The 13081-nt window shown below is 37.2% G+C and overlaps 1 long non-coding RNA gene across 2 annotated transcripts in view; it reads left to right on the top strand.

Moving 5' to 3' along the window:
• Nucleotides 1-10577, top strand: part of LOC135217867 (uncharacterized) — a 333302-nt gene extending 322725 nt beyond the window's left edge. For both annotated transcript variants that reach the window (XR_010315215.1, XR_010315213.1), the window contains one exon: nt 7389-10577. This is a non-coding gene — a long non-coding RNA (uncharacterized LOC135217867). The remainder of the gene's footprint in view (nt 1-7388) is intronic.
• Nucleotides 10578-13081: the final 2504 nt, after the last annotated feature.

Genomic DNA, 13081 nt, shown 5'->3' with positions numbered 1-13081 from the left:
TGCTGTTTTGTTAACGGTTGCTATTTGATAACTAGTGCTGCGAAAGATAGAAGACACTTGGCGGAGAACATACAGTGCTACATTTTTTTCCTACTATATATATATATATATATATATTATATATATATATATATATATATTATATATATATATAATATATAATATAAATATATATATATATATAGAATATATATCTATATATATATATTCTTATAACGTAAGTTTTGTAATGTAATTATAATTTTGGTAGTACAATTAATTCCCCTCAGAACCTGTATATCATGTTGTAAAATATGTATTTTTGTGTTCAGATTCCCACGTTTAAGGATAACATGTTTAAGTAGTGTAACTTTTCATTTTGAAAAGTACGTAAGACAGAGAGACAGAGTAAGCGCTTATAAACCTCTAGGGAAGGTTGTTATTCATAACGTGAGAATGCATTAGCCAGCTAATTTTTTTTATCATTCCAAGAGGTCCCATGACGAATACAAGGGACCTATTCATCCACGCAAACAAATGCTTAGGGACCTCCCAGATACGGCATCTGGTCCTTCGAGAACCTTCCCTACAATGATGTTATTCATGTTTACTTGCAGTAATTAAAGATTCTATTGCTAGGGAAACCATTTAATATCTCTAATAACTCTCATCTCTTTCAATTTGCCAAAAGAGGACTTATCGACTCGTAAGTAGTTAATTGTGAATAAGAAAATTCCATAACATAGAGAGATGATGCAATATGTTTTCGTCTCGACCTTGTTTGCTTACGAAAAGGGAGCCCCATTTCACCCTGATGTGCCTTTTTTGACACCCATAGGACGTGGCATTTCAATCTATAAACCTAGCTACGAGCGTTAGGGAGATCTCTCTCTCTCTCTCTCTCTCTCTCTCTCTCGCGAGACTGTTTCATTACTGTAACGTAACTCATGTTTGTATATGAGTTGGTCACTCAATATTACTAGCTAATTTTCCTAGTAATATATGTGTTGTTTGTGGAATCTGAGCATGTGTTATTAATTTTTGTGAAGGCGCCCACGAAAGTGTTGAAGATGTTGAAGATTGTAACAGGCCTTTCTTTTTGAGTGAAAAGTTTACAAATGTTTTGAAGTGCACTTCAAGGTTTGTATTTAAGATTTTTGTGAGAGTTTCATTTACTACCAGTCAAATTTTCCGAGTGTCCAAAGCAAATCAAATACCACGTAAATAACTCCAGTCGGGGGGGAGAATGATGTTGGGTCGTCCATATCAAAATCTTTTGAATTAAATAATAAATTTAATCATCTAGAAGACTTATGTGAAACAGAATTTTCCTACGAACCACATGGCCACCTCCAAAAAGTCAGTGCAGAATCCTGTAGATTTTCATAGAATTCATGCTATCATTAGTACTGGTGAATTACGCCCTACTTTGCACGCAGTTAATCTAGAATATCAACCCTTTACATTGTTTTTCGATTCCAGTAGTCCACGTAACATAATGGACTTAGGGACTCATCACTTGTTGTTTTCAAACTTCCCTATTGAGAAATCCAGTCCGACTATCGGGCATCGGTAATAATGAACTTAGTGTTGTAGGCGTAACTCAGGTTCAGTAGAAGGTGGGTAAGCGCACACTAACCGCTACCTTTATAGTTGTACAACACATCGATATGTACCCAGTTGTAATCGTAGGATATCCATCTATGTGCATTCAAAACATTGTTCTAGCTCCTGCAAAGAATGGTGTGTTTATCAAAGGAAAATTCAACAAATCTTCCAACACATTAAAATCCATTTTGGACAAAAAGGAGACAGACAATCAAACAGTAACGTACATCGAAGAACCAATTACCTGTCTCATGAACCATGATATTATTCAAGCCACCCAACATAATTCTCGTAAACCCACACTGGCAACTTACACACAATCTCTCGGGCCGAATGCACTCTCATATCTTTCAGTGCGTGTTAGAAAAACTTTACCAGAATCTGAAATCTTAATCCTTCCAGACACTCTGAAAATTAACGGACTTTCCGTAACACAAGCATTGTACACTGTTGACTCTCAGCATCAGGTTAACATTGAAGTCTAACCACTTGAATACCGATTTAGTAATCAAACTAAATCAGCATATCTTAGATATTGAAGTGTATAAATACCACATTCTTATTGTCGCTGAAATTAACCTTGCTCAACCCACTGTCGACAAGTCCCTCTTACAATCAATCCAAAGTAAAATCGATGCAGATATTCAAGATGTGGGGATCAAACAGAAATTCTTTTAACTTTTGTCTAACTGTCACGATGTCTTCTCCACTAGCGAGGGATCTCTAAGAAAAACAGATGTCACTGAACACCACATACGGTTAACCCTCTTACACCGATTGGACGTATTAAACGTCGAGTCAAAATGTCTCCCGTATGCCGATTGGACGTATTATACGTCGGCTCAAATTCTTTTTTTTTTAAATTCGCGGAAAAATACTTATAGGCCTACCAGCCGAAAACTTTTGAATCACGCGCCTTGGGGGATGCTGGGAGTTCACGGATCAAGGCGTTGTTTTGTTTACAATCGTTACGCAGGCGCGCAAGCGCGAATTTCTTTCTTATCGCACTAAAAAGTATAAGTGACACATCTCATAAACTATTTCGTCACTTTGACATAATTTTTGCACAGTTTTAAATTATCCGTTACATGGAGTATTATATATGAAAATGTGCGCGATTTCATGTAAAATACAACAAAAAAATACTCATGATTGTAGCTTTTATCAGTTTTGAAATATTTTTATATAAATAACGATAAGTGCCCAAAATTTCAACCTTCGGTCAACTTTGACTCTACCGAAATGGTCAAAAAACGCAATTGTAAGCTAAAAATCTTATATTCTAGTAATATTCAATAATTTGCCTTCATTTTGCAACAAATTGAACGTCTCTAGCACAATATTTCGATTTATGGTGAATTTATGAAAAAACTTTTTCCTTACGTCCGCGCGGTAACTCTTCCGATAAATTTTTTCGTGCGATAGTCCTAATGTTAGCACCATTTTAAATTTGCCGTTACATAAAGTTTTATATATGGAAATGTGCACAATTTCATGCACAATACAACTAAAAACAATCCATGGTTGTAGCTTTTATGAGTTTTGAAATATTTTCATATAAATAACGATAAGTGCAAAAATTTCAACCTTCGGTCAACTTTGACTCTACCGAAATGGTCGAAAAACGCAATTGTAAGCTAAAGCTCTTATATTCTAGTAATATTGAATCATTTACCTTTATTTTGCAACGAATTGTAAGTCTCTAGCACAATATTTCGATTTATGGTAAATTTATGAAAAAGAAAAAACATTTTCCTCACGTCCGCGCGGTAACTCTTCCGAAAAAAATCAGAAATTTTTTCGTGCGATTGTCGAAATGTTTGCACCATTTAAAATTAGCCGTTACGTAAAGTTTTATATATGAAAATGTGCGCAATTTCATTTAGAATACAAATAAAAATGATTGAAGGTTGTAGCTTTTCTCTTTTTCGAAATATTTGCATATAAATCACGATAAATAGAAAAAAACCACGTTCGGTCAATTTTGACTCTACCGAAATAGTCGAAAAATGCAATTGTAAGCTAAAACTCTTACAATCTAGTAATATACAGTCATTTATCTTCATTGTGAAACAAATTCGAAGTGTCTAGCACAATATTTAGATTTATGGTGAATTATTAAAAAAAAACTTTCTTTCCCTCCGCGCGCCGATTCGCGGCCACAAATCTCCGAAATGCGTACGTCGCATTCTCCTAATATTTGCTCCTTTTCATATTAGGCGTTTTTATAGAGTTTCATATATGAAAATGTGCGCAAATTGATGAGAATACAAACAAAAATATTTAAAAGTTGTAGCTTTCTCATTTTTGCAATATTTGCTATATATATATAAAAATTTCGACATTTGGTCAACTTTAACTCGTCCGAAATGGTCGAAAACTGCAATTCTAAGCTAAAACGCTCACAGTATCGTAATATTCAATCATTTTTTCTTAATTTTGAAACAAATTGGAAGTCTCTAGAACATGATTTAGATTTATTGTGAAACAAATTTGAAGTGTCTAGCACAATATTTAGATTTATGGTGAATTTAAATAAAAAAAAAACATTTTTTTACGTTCGCGCGTTACGAATTCATGCATCATTTTGTGATAATATTTTTTCTGTGTTGCTTTGATCGTTTTACAATGTGTTATATATAAAAATGATCGCAATTTAGAGTAAAATACAACAAAAAAAAGTAACTCGTTAGCTTTAACCGTTTTTCGCACAGCTCGATTTGAATACAATTATGTGTGAATTTTTTTTGTCGCTACCATATATCGCATTATTTATATACGATAATGATATTTTTTTCATTTCTGATGGTTGCATACTAAACTTCAGGCAATGACAAAAAAAGGAGCCAAAATTGAACTCTTAATCTTGAAAACTAAGCACGCTGTGATTTTTTAAAAAAATTATTTTTTCCGCTTCCGCGCTCACTCCAAACCCGCCTCGGCATACGGGAGACGTTTTGGTTTTTAGGGCTTAGGCGTAAGAGGGTTAAAAGACAAGAATAAAGTTATTTACGTACCCTCGTACCGTCTCCCTATGAAATTTCAGAATGAAATCAATGAAGTACACAAAATGTTAGAAGAAGGAGTTATTAGGAGGCCGGACAGTCCTTATAACTTTCCATTAATTGTTGTGCCCAAAATAGATCGGACTTTGCGAATTTGTGTCGATTTCCGTGACTTAAACGAGGAAATGATTCCTGATCGTTTTCCGGTGTCATGTACCGACGATATATTATCCCTGTTAGGACAGAATAATTACTTCACGTCGCTGGACTTACTCAAAGGCTTTCACCAGATACCTTTAGATAAGGAGAGTACACCTTATACCGCCTTCAGCACATCCAGGGGACACTATGAATTTTTGTGTATGCCTGTTGGCTTACATTGCGCCCCAATCACATTTACTAGAATGATTAATATAGTGTTTGGTGACTTGCTAGGTGAAATTCTTCATGCCTATATGGATGATCTTGTAATCTTTTCTCATACCTTAGAAGAGCACTTGCATAAACTTGAACTAGTTCTACAGAGATTAAGACAACATAATTTAAGAGTAAAAATATCCAAGTGCAAGTTTTTTAAGTCCGAACTAGTCTATTTAGGCTTTACGGTATCTCGCTAAGGTCTTAAGGTAATCCACGATAAGGTGTCAGCTATCCGTAACTTTCCGGTTCCTACTAACGTTAAGGGCATACAACAATTTCTCGGGTGTACGGGATATTATCGTCGCTTTGGCTTTGTGTGCAACTATTCACTAATAGCAGCTCCTTTAACTGATCTTACAAAGAAGGGTGCAGATTTCATGTGGTCTGAAACGCACCAACATGCGTTCAATACCTTGAAAGAGAAATTGTGCTGTTCACCTATCTTAAAATTTCCTGATTTCAGTAAGGAATTCTTTATCGCAACTGACGCCTCAGATCAGGGGGTCGGAGGGGTACTACTTCAGCAATATGATAAACAGCTTTTCACAATAGCTTTTTATTCACGTAAACTGAAGCCCTCTGAAAGTAAATATGCAGTAATAGACAAGGAAGGGCTAGCTATCATTAACTCATTAGTACATTTCAAATTCATAATCTATGGTTATCCTGTTAAGGTCCTTACTGACCATAAGCCCCTCACCGACTTCTTCAAAGGCTTTAATCACAGTCCCAAAAGAACTCGGTGGCATATGATCATTCAGGACTTAGGCACGAAGATAGGATACTTACCTGAGAAAGCAAATATTGCCGACGCATTATCCCGCAACCCCGCCCCAACATGCTCAGAACCATTAGCTGAATTAGAAGATATCGAAACATTCATACCAATTGTTAAAATAGTGTCCGAACAAGAAAATTCTTTAATCCAAACGATCACAAACGTTGAAGACATGGGTTGGAGCGCTGAACTGGTACAAACTGAACAAAAGAAAGATCCTCAGTTAAGTAAAATAATAGATGCTTTGAATGGAAGTCCTAAAGAAAAGGAATATTTAAAATATTCGCACCAGAATTGCATAATCAAAGATAATATTCTGTGTAGATCCGTGACGAGGAAAACCCGAAGTACACTGCAGGCGACTAACGACCAGGTAGTACTACCAATCTCTCTTATACCGACTGTCCTAAATTGGTGCATTCCAACCACCTATACGGTCACCCTGGGTTCTCTATCATGTCACAGAAAGCTCAATCACTATTCTACTGGTCTACGATGCTTACAGATATAAAAAACATATAACAAATTGTCACACTTGCCACGAAAACAAAGGGCACACTAAGACACCTGTCAGCCTTGGGGCCTACCCCGAGTCAAACAAACCTTTTGAACAAGTACACTTAGATTTATTAAAAGGGTTTTACGAGTCTGACAGAGGAAATAAGCACCTCTTGGTGTTAATCAATGCCTTGACCAGATACACAGAATTAATACCTTTGAAAAACAAAACCACGATTGAATGCGCTAGAAAGTTTTATGAATATTACATTTGTAAACACGGAATTCCACACATGATAATCTCTGACTCTGTTGGAGAATTCAATAATCACTTTCTTAACTCCTTGTGCGAATTCCTAGGCATAAAGAAAATCAATACAATGATTTATCATCCTGAATCAAACGGGTTAGTAAAACGGGTGAATAAGAAGATCTTAAATATTCTACAAGCCACACTCGGGGTTATGGACCCCAATAGGGATATATCCATCCCCGTGGTCTTGAGCACTCTTAACCACAGCTATCACACTTCTATCAAAATCTTGCCACATGAAGCACTTTATGCCACACCCGCTAAGGACGCTCTTCCACATTCTTACACCCACAAACAATTTAACCAATCCTTTAAAGGATATCATGAATGCTAGTGTAAGCAGGTTCAATATACTTCGTAAGAATCTAGAAGCTCAAATAATCATGAAAAATAATCTCGATAAAACTGCCAAATAAACGAAACCATATGCAGTAGGTGATCGAATCTATATACAAATATACGTACGCCTAAATTCGAAGGACCATTTATCATCCTCGAACTGCTAATGGCAAATAGGCTGAAAGTTCAGAACATAGCACAGCCTACTAATATTAGGACAGTTCCAATAGCCCATGTTAGGTGCTACTTTGTAGGGGTAGTATAAAAAAAGAAGAGGAATATATTTATACCTATATATATATATATAAAACTTATATGATAAACTTGTATATATAAAACTTGTGTGGAAATATATCTTGTTATAAAACATTTTTATCTGTATATCATTTACTCCCATGTGATGGTTAATTTTAAGCATGAGTAATTACATATAATTGGCTATTTGCAGGTTTCCAACATACAGCTTATCTTGTTTGTACTGGTACTGATTTTTCAGGCATTTTTCTCGTGTGGGACTAGTCCAAAACAAAGGGAATTCAATTTAGTCATGGCTCAATCATTGAAAGAACCGAAGACCTATTCCTTACATCAAGTAACATAATTCTGGAAGTTGATATGCAAGCGATTTTCTTGCCAGAAAACGATGTCATCAATTTGAAATTAGACTTATCTCGATTTGCTGAGTCACTGAATCAACTGCACAGCTGCACAGAACTCGAGCGATTAACATCCGCTCACTCAGACCTTGGGTATCGCTGAGTTGATGTTTTTTGATTTGCAAAATAAGACGGCCGAAACAGAATGCTTAGCACGCGACCTTCTTAAGTGGACCATTCCACACACCAGAGTAGAAGGGCATAACCCTTTTATATTTGCCGCACTTCATCTGTTCGGTTCCGTAGCAAGCTTAGGCCTTGGAATTTCTAATCGTCTTAAAATTAACGATCAGAATAAGAGAATTGAATTTTTACAGCACAAACATGAATCAATTTTCTCTTAACTTCGTAAACAGTTAGAATCAATAAATGAGCTTGTGACGTTAGTGAACGAACATTTTAGTAAATAAATCATATCAAGGACGCGCAATCTTTGCTAGTAACTTTAGCATATTACAATACGAAGATGGATCATATACATACTAAGATTTCTCATTTCATTGAAAAATCCAAAGATTATGTTGAAGCCATAACCCTCGGAACTAAAGGAGTCCTGTTGCCGCACTTGTTACCTATCAAAGACTTAACGTTAACCTTGGAGAATGCACGTGACAAACTTGGTTACACTCCTTTGTTAGAAGCGCAGATTGAGTTCTATTATAGCCTAATCTCAGTCAGCGTAGAACATTATAGAATCATGATTAATATCCCCTTTGATCCTTCTGCTGCATGGGAATCCTATAAAGTAGCTCCATTTCCCACTTACATGTAAAATAGCTCATTACCAGTAATATCAAATCTGTCTGGGTACGTATTAATTTCCCCTAAGAAAGAAACTTTTACAGTTGTCAGAGACCTAGAATCGTTCGCTAATTGCTACACAGCCATGGATAAAAAGGTTTGCATGGCTGATTCCTTTGAATTCCGCAATGTGTCCGAGGCTTCGTGTGAGTTATACCTAGCCTTTAATGGAACTTTGCCCCATACGCGAGAACACTGCTTGGATCACCTCTACCCTTATGACAAGTATAAGTTCGTTCACAGGCTGAACAACAGAACCTGGCTGAGACTCTCCCTACAACTGTTTTGGGTCAACTGTCCGGATGGATCAGCTACAGATTCTCATCTGTTCATCGCTTCCGACGGCTGCAGTGGAGCAACGGAAAAACTACACCATCCACGAGATAAGCAGAATAATCCAGGAGAGGTCCTACATCACGAATTTTAGCTGGGGCACTACCCACATCGCGGCCCTCCCACTGCCCTACAATAAGAAAGTAGCCAAGCAACTGAGGCGTTCAGCTACTATGGATCCAGTCCACCCCGCTTACGATGCTAATGAGGATCTTTGATACTATTGCGGTACTAGCTACAGTTATGGTCTCAGTGGCGGTTACCATAGCCGTGAATGTATTCGTTTGGCGCAGGATGAGAACAAGAATTGCTCACCAACAGAACATCAGAGACCGTCCAGACAATCTCCCATATACCCTCAAGCCATGGGACTTCCACATTATTTGAACCCGGCCAATTCATTGATGCGAGGTGATTTGTTTGGAATTGTGAAGTGCGTGAAAAGTTGAACAGTATATTGATTAGATTGTGAAGTAGAGGACCTCATTAATGCATTCCATGTGTAAAATTATCAGTATATTAATCTATCAGTGCGCACCTACCTGAAGCATACATAATTAATCTAACAGCGCACACCTATCTGAAGCATATATAATTAATCTAACAGCACGCACCTATCTGAAGAATTTTAATCAATACATATATAGGCCTTATATCTTATATTTTATCTCTCACAAGGTACCATTAATTTGTATCCTTATATTAATACATATAATCTTTGTGTGTCATGTAACTACCAGAAATGCACTAGTATTTTGGTGGAGTGTTTACCTTCATGACTTGCATTTATGTAAGTATATCAATATAGCATATATATAAAACCTTTTGGATTTAAACCAATTCGAGTGCATAAGATTTTTACCTATATATCCTTACAATTTTTTCTTAGAATATGTATCATTATTATTTACATTATAACCATGCTTTATTATTTTATTGATTAATAGTCAATTATTTACCGTTGAATATTCATGATTTTGTATTATCCATATCTGAAATAGCACTCGCACACATCCTGTGGAAAGGCATTTTTCAACCTGACTGGCCTAATATACTTAATTTTGTTATCGTGACCGAGCAATATGTAATATTCAAATTACATGATAAAAGTAATGTAGCACATTCCTTAGAAGAAAGGGCATAACACTTAATCAGTCAGGGGTCAACCCGGAAAGTATGCCTAAAACCACAGTCACAGGATGCGTGTGAAGGTTAGCTAAGCATAAATAGAAAACACGAACGTCAACCTCCTTGCATGGGAACCTACTTTGGCTCTCATGAGAACTTAAATGATGAGTTGTCTTAACCTGAAAAGAGGTGTTCGTTCATACACACATATCTTTTGTTAGGTTTGCTAACCTATCACTTTGTAAATCAATCTGTAAGAGATCAATTCCTCTTTCTCCTTCTCTAACGTCAGAAATCATTCAAAAATTTGCCATGTTGATATCAAATACACCAACTTTTCTGTCTTGGGCCCATCCATTAAGCAGTTGGCGCCATGATTGAACTCACACACCACTTCTGTACCCCTGTATTTGGCGTGAGCATGTCTTCGTGGCTCTGCCTTCCCTCCTTGTCATTCAGCTGTCATCTTCTGACAGAGCAGGTGCTTCTTTTAAATACTGTTGTTTGTTTCCTTTTTATATTTTTATTATTTTTTTTTGTCTCTTTGTTTTACAATCTTAACTAGTTTAGGAACTTTTCAATTAAGAATGGTTGTTTTTATATGTTTTGATTATGTGATATGTATTTTAACTCGTCTGTCCAATTTATTTCAGCCCTGATGATGTAACAAGCTTTAGTTACGAAACACGTTGGCAAATAAATGAATATTTTTCTGTCAACTGGTTGTCTCCTTGTCACCCGATCTAATGTACCTTCTGGTCCTCGTTTCCAATGGATCTCGCCTTATATATATATATATATATATATATATATATATATATATATATATATATATATATATATATATATACATATGCTTCTGTTTTTGTTTGTTTATATAGCACTGCGGGGGAACGGCAATCGACCAGACAAGTGGCCGCAATCGACTGGTAGATCGCGATCAACTGTTTGGCCACCTTTGCCCTATGCCTTCATGATACCACTCTACTGGTCTGTGTCTCATAGGCTGGCCAGACGTCCTGCCTAAAGTCCTGTTTTTGAGCACTCTGACCTCCATCCTGCACCACCTCAAGCAGAGCGTTAATTTGTCCTTCTTTTGGGGGACCTTTACTTGTATTGAAGCAGTAATCTGCCTCAACCAGGATATTAACATTAGTAAGAAGATCGCCATTAATTTTATCATCGGCCATAGTGCCACCTTTGTGCTGCAAATGCACTTTTACATTAGAAAGGCCAGCATTATGTATGGGAGTATTTACATCATCGTGGACAACAAGCTTAGTGCGGATTTCTCTGGCACCTACATATATTCTGCATGAAACTACATTGTACTCGCCTTGTACAACCTGCGAGCCAAATGGTGTAATATTCAGTGAAACGAGTAGAATAACTGGCAATTCTAATTTCTTCACAAGCCAACTCGAAATGAAAATGCATTTGCTACCGGTATCCAAAAATACTCAAGTAGAAAGGGGCTTGCTAAGTGAATACATGACAGCTGTAGCGGTTGGCAATAAGGTAGCCGTCTTAGCGGTTACATGCGGTTTCTCGTCTTTGGCTTTTGGCTGCGTTTGATTTATCTTACGGTTGATGCCAGGGTTCTTTACAGGCGGCGAGACCACTTGTGATGTTTTTGAGGACTGATAACTGGGATTGTGTGTGGGTGTATCTGGGTTGTGCATTGTCTTTCTCACAAATCAAACTGTGATGTCGTCCATCACATAACTTACAATTATGCTTTACATGACATTGCTTACCGGCGTGACTGGATGCTAGGCAGTGGAAACATTTCTTATTCAAGATTAACTGACGTTTTTATGCTGCCATGGTAGAGTACTTTACACAAAGAGATGCGGAGTGATTGCCATTGCAGAACGAGCAAGTGATTGCTTGGTTAACATTCGCTTCATTCCCCTTCTTATGGGCAGTTGACAATTCCTCTCCCTTTTGCAACACATCATCCTCCATTGATCTTATAATGAAATCGAGCGCTTTAAAACAACTCGTCCAATGAAAAGTCACATTTATGCAGATAATCAACTACTTTTGAATAGACTTGTCCTTGCGACAACTTCTGATTGATAAGACTTAATGACAGGCCATGATCTAACGGGGATCCACTCAAACGTTTGATTTGTTTGATCAAAACAGTTAACTCTATGCAGAAATTCTTGAGGTCAACATAATTCCACTCTGGGACAAAATGATCAGCTAGCCTTTTATGCAGAATGACTAGTGTTTGCTGCTGGTTACCATAATATTTTTCAAGCAAATTGCAGGCAACTTGGTAATTTGCAGCTGTTACGCTCAAGGATTGAATGACCTTGAGCGGCTCTCCTTCCAATGTACCCTAACAAATAGGTATACTTGGGAACATCGTCTAAATCAGGTCTATTATGCACATGAACATCAAACAATTCAGTGAATGTAACGAATTCACTTTTTTCGCCTTTGAACGTGGGTAGGGGTAGCTCTTTGAGACGCAGTAAGTGTGTTGTTGGCTACGTTACGCTAGTCAACATGCCGATATGACTCAATAACAAGGTTATAACTTGTCCTGCATCTTCTAGGACGCTAATAACTTTACTCTCTAATGACAATTCTAATTTAACTGTATGTGACGCATACAGTGTTTGTAACTGTTTTCGTCAGCTTGGATTCTTTCCAACAAATTCTGATAAACGTTTACAGTTAACGAATTTACTAGATTTGCATTAGCACAACTGATCATGCTGGTCAGAAGGCCTACAAGGGACTCTTATTGCATTACTGAGGCATCCACCATTTTGAGTTGCTAAATGAACTCCAAAAGTTACAATGGAGATGACGTCGCCCTTATGTTACGTTAACGATTTCCCGATGGCTTTTTCTACCCGCTCGCGGCAGATCAATCTATGACATGAACATTAATTAATACGGGTATGCTAGCCTTGCACAGCACAGGCTCTTGCATCAAAATAGCCCCTAACATGGGCAACAAACAAACTAGGCTCCGTCGGAGAGCACCTAGCCTACAGTAACTTGCGTTTTGACTACACGGAAGGCACGAGGCCAGTTGCGAATGACCAGAATACATTGAATACCATAATCGAGCTGCCGTTGCTCGAGGTCTGGATCCTTAGGGCTATCCGGTTATATGAAAAACCACAAATGTCACGAATGTTATGGCGACTTTCACTAGGCTCGTGCAAGATGCTATGAGGCTGATAGCCCTACCAATGGA

This window comes from Macrobrachium nipponense, chromosome 9 (genome assembly GCF_015104395.2).
Source record: "Macrobrachium nipponense isolate FS-2020 chromosome 9, ASM1510439v2, whole genome shotgun sequence".
NCBI lineage: Eukaryota > Metazoa > Arthropoda > Malacostraca > Decapoda > Palaemonidae > Macrobrachium > Macrobrachium nipponense.
The sequence above is the reverse complement of the archived record's forward strand: the minus strand, read 5'-3'. Positions and strand labels throughout refer to the sequence as shown.